General features: G+C 33.6%; 1 long non-coding RNA gene across 1 annotated transcript; it reads right to left on the bottom strand.

Annotated features, from left to right (window-relative positions):
• Window positions 1-834: 834 nt before the first annotated feature.
• On the bottom strand, window positions 835-3,507 carry LOC123555297 (uncharacterized). The gene is made up of 3 exons (XR_008371808.1): window positions 3,393-3,507; window positions 1,437-2,152; window positions 835-976 (listed from the first exon to the last, which is right to left on the bottom strand). It is a non-coding gene; the product is annotated as an uncharacterized LOC123555297 (long non-coding RNA).
• Between the last annotated feature and the right edge of the window lie 1,287 nt (window positions 3,508-4,794).

Genomic DNA, 4,794 nt, shown 5'->3' with positions numbered 1-4,794 from the left:
AGATTTAGAACATGTAGGCGAGTTACAAAGGGCTGACCCAATTCTCAAACATGTCTTGCAGTGGGTAATGACTAATGAAAAACCAGACTGGAATCAGGTTTCTCCATTTAGGGTAGAGTTGAAGTATTACTGGTACAGGTGGGAATCATTCATAATAAGAAACGGTTTGCTTTATCGAAAATGGGGAAATGATGTTGGAAGTTTAACCGAGTTCCAACTAGTAGTATCGAGATGTTTGACCGAGTTCATATTGTCGGAATCTCACGACTCTTTGACCAGTTCACATCTAGGTGTGAAGAAAACCTTGAAAATAATAAGACAGAAATATTTCTTTTACGGTGTGCGTGATGCAGTGGAGAAGTGGTGTAGAAAATGTAGTGTATGTGCATCTCGAAAAATGCCAAAAACTAAATTTAAGGCCCCTATGAAACAGTTCACCTCTGGTGCTAAATGGGAAAGAGTAGCTATAGATTTTGTCGGCCCAATTGGTAAAACTGCGAACAATAATCGGTATTTAATGATAGTATCAGATTATTTTACGAAATGGACAGAAGCAGTGCCATTACCGAATTTAGAAACAGTTACAGTCGCTAACGCATTAATTGAAAATGTATTTTCAAGGTCTGGCATACCGCTTTCTATTCATACTGATCAAGGAGCACAATTTGAGTCAAAGTTGTTTCAAGAGTTATGTAAACTACTAGGTATTCAAAAGACTAGAAATACCCCATTTCGACCGCAGAGTTCAGGTTTTATTGAGCGTGTAAACAGAAGTATTCTCGACATGATAACAGTATTTGTGTCCAAGCACAGAAATGACTGGGACAAGTATGTACCTTTATGTTTAATGGCCCATCGTAGTTCTGTACATGAAGCCATTGGTGTCACACTCGCATCTATGGTCTATGGCTCTGAAATAAGGCTCCCAATTGATCTTGTCTTTGGACAGCCTGAATTAGAAAATGCTGAAACGAAACTAAAATATGGTTCTGATTATGTAAATGCTTTGGAAAGTAGAATAGTAGAAATACATGAATATGCTAGGAACAAACTTAAAGTCTCGAATGAGGTCATGAAAAAGAAATATGACCTCGATACTAACTTTCAACAGTATGATGTAGGTGATCAGGTGTGGTATTATAACCCACAAAGGAAAGTCGGGCAAAGTAGTAAATTCAAGAGACCGTGGAAGGGTCCCTATACAGTTTTAACAAAAATCAGTAGCATTTTGTACCGTATTCAAGGGTTACGTCAGAAACCTCGCGTAGTACATCATGACAAACTAAAACCATATGTCTGCAGAGCATAGCAAGATTGTGTTGTACAGTTAATGTAACAAACTGATAATGTACAATTACACCTTGTCCTTTTTATTTTCATCAATCTATTTGAAGTTGTAGCATTATGCAGAAAAACAAATTATGTGCAAAAATTACCATTCAATTTACAGCCATCCTGTGTTATCTACCAGTCCGAAGTTCTCCAGTCTTTTCTGTGTTCGCACCTATTAAAAGAAAACGACATTGCTAGAAGTAAAATACATTATGATTATACACTGTAATGCAATATGGGTTAGAATATTGAGAAATTGTACTTAATCATTTTTTTTTGCTTCCAGAAAAGATATACTTGCAAAATCTGTGGGCACATTCACTTTACAACAAGAGGCAAATGTCGATCGCATCTGATTGAGCAGCACAGCCAAATTAGTAACAAATGTATAAACTGTGGGAAGATCTTTTTACGAACTACCCCTGGAAATTATTGCCACACATCAAGACAGGACTTTGTAAGGTATCACACAGTTTCTGGTGCAAGAGGGTGGAGGCAGAGAAGATTCTGCAAGAGTACATTAGAAATGTAGACAGTCTTATCATCGACCAACATGCCCCAATGATAAGAATCCCAACTAGACCAAAAGCTTCCTATGGTAACAAAAGAAAGATTAACTTAACTTCAACTAATGATCAAGGAAATAATCGTCCTTGTAACAGAGATAGATCACCATCAGCAAAATCTTCACCGAATTTGTCCTCTTCATCACGTTCTTCGTCAACATCATCAAATTCATCATCAACGTCAAATTCATCATCAACTTCATCAAGTACTAACACTTCATCATCAACAAGTGAAATGGAAGACCTTGAAAGCACTGTAATTGATTTGCAATTGAGTGAAACAAGTAATGAAGACATACACGTTGAAAGGGAGAAATTGTAAAAACAAAGGGAAGAAGACAAGAAGAGGAAGATAGGAGAAGGGCAGAGGAAAAGAAAGAAAGGAAACGGATTGAGGAAGAAATTAGGAAAGAAGAAATGGAATTAGAAATGGAAGAAAAGAGAAAAAATGAACAGAAAAAGAAAGATGAAATGAAGAAGAAAGAAGAGATGGAGGCACAGAAAAAGAAAGAAGAAATGAGAAAGACTGATGAAAAAAGACAGCAAGAGGAAAAGGAAGCATAGAAGGAGGAAGAATTGAGAAATAAGGAGATAGAAGAACAACGGAAAAAAGAGGAGGAAATGAAGAAGATAGAAGAGGAGAAAAAAAAGAAAGAAAGAGGAGGAAATGAAGAAGAAAGAAGAGGAGAAAAATGATGAACAATGAAGGAATGAAAAAAAGAAAGAACAAGAGAAGAAAAATGAAGAAGAAATGAATAAAACAAAAAAGAAACGATTGGATGATAGACAAAGAGAGAACAAAAAGAAACTAAATAAAGTTGAAATGATACGAAATTACCAACAAAAAAGAATTAGACTGAATGTATCTGGAAAGATCTACGAAACAACAACCACTACACTGAAAGCATCTGCAGGAGTTTTAAGTGACCTAGCAGATCTTGACACTGAAGAAATATTTTTGGACAGAGATTTCAAATTTTTTCCCATTATTCTAAATTATTTAAGGAGTGAAGCCAACAAAGACAGTTTCCCGTTAAACCTTCTTCACAGCAGTAGAAGTGAATTGAGAGAGTTGCTGTTTGAAACAAAATTTTATGCCCTTCCTATTCTGGAAAAGCTAGTGAAAGAAAAGAAAGATAAAGATTACTGTATTAGTTAATGAAAAAGAATTACAGATTTTGAAATATAATAGAAATGAAGAAGAAATATAACAATTGAAATATAATGAAAATGAAGAAGAAATTTAACATTTGAAATGTAATGAAAATGAAGAAGAAATTTAATATTTGAAATATAATAGAAATGAAGAAGAAATATAACATTTGAAATATAATGAAAATGAAGAAGAAACACAATGAAAAGGATTCCAGAAACCACTATCAGAAGTCAAACAGATGTATATTGTATTAACTAAGAAGACTGTATTAGATTAGATAAAACTTAGGAAAATATGTAATTTCAAATTTGTTAACTTTACCATCACCCTTAGCTTACTTTTTAAAGTTTACTCTATAGTCATCAATTCTCTGCATTTTCACATAATAGTAGGACTGGTACTGCTCCTGTAAAATTATAAGTTTCAAGTTTCAAGTAAAATGTTAAGTAAGAATTGTAATTAAATTTTTACATATTGTTGTCTGCATATTGTAAAAAAAGATTAAATTTAAATACAAGCATTTAAATTTCAAGACTCAAACTGTTAGTGTAGTACTTACATGTAGGTAGAAATAATCAAAGTATTTCAGGTAGACAATTTTTGCTACCTTTTTCCTACATATTTACAGAATCAGGCACTGTATTATTAACAGGTGTTTGTAACTAAATATATTGTTGTTATTATGCAATTCTGGGTATATTATATATTAGGTACTGGTTTGAATCCAGGATCTTAACTTTGTAATGGTGGCTGTAGGTATGTACTACTGCATTGTTAGACTGTGAGCCACACCTCATTTTTGCATACTTTGCACTTCACATTATTCTGTGTAATATTTACAGACATGGTAAAAGAGGGGTGCATGTCACAAGTTGTAAAGTTTAGTATTATAGGATTGTATATACTTAAGCGTCTCCACAATTTTTCTCTGCATTCATCATTATGGTTGCTGTAAGTGTTGTATTAGGATTCTGTCTGAAAAATGCAAAGTTATAATGTACATTAAGGAGATAAGATGTCATAATTATGTAAATAATGTAATTATTGGACTGACAAGACATCTTGGCAAGAAATGTCTCTTTTTATATTGAGTAATATTTGTATGATACATGAGTATGTTTCATAATTTATGCTGCATAATATTCATATGTATTCATGTTTCATTCATATTGCTGTTCGTTAATGTTAAGTCTTCTATACATGTATTGTTGTTCATTATTCTGCTTAGATATTAATGTTGAAGACTAAGCTACAGCTGATATTCCCACTTTGTTGTTTTCTTATCAGCTACTGTTGTTCTTTATGCTCAATATTCATATGTAAGTGTGCCATGTATTACTGTAATGATACATAATTTGTCATTCAGTTTAAGAATGATACACTAGTAAGTTAAACAAGGCTTCGAAAATGTTGGTAGCATTCAGGCTACATCGTATCTGGTAGCATAATGGCTACATGTTTCGGTAGCATTCAGTCTACACCGTATCTGGTAGCATCTAGACTACATGTTTCGGTAGCATTCAGGCTACACCGTATCTGATAGCATTATTATTGTTAAATATAGCTGAAGCCTTAAAGTAGATATATTATAAAAATTTGTATACTCCTGTTATGCTGAGTCAAAATTCCAGTATGTCTGTTTATCCGTGTAAGTGTGACACAGTATGTCTGTTTATCCGTGTAAGTGTGACACAGTATGTCTGTTTATCCGTATAAGTGTGACACGGTATGTCTGCAAAT

The sequence above is a fragment of the Mercenaria mercenaria genome, chromosome 7, assembly GCF_021730395.1.
Source record: "Mercenaria mercenaria strain notata chromosome 7, MADL_Memer_1, whole genome shotgun sequence".
Lineage (NCBI taxonomy): Eukaryota > Metazoa > Mollusca > Bivalvia > Venerida > Veneridae > Mercenaria > Mercenaria mercenaria.
This window is presented reverse-complemented; position numbering and strand designations above follow the sequence as displayed.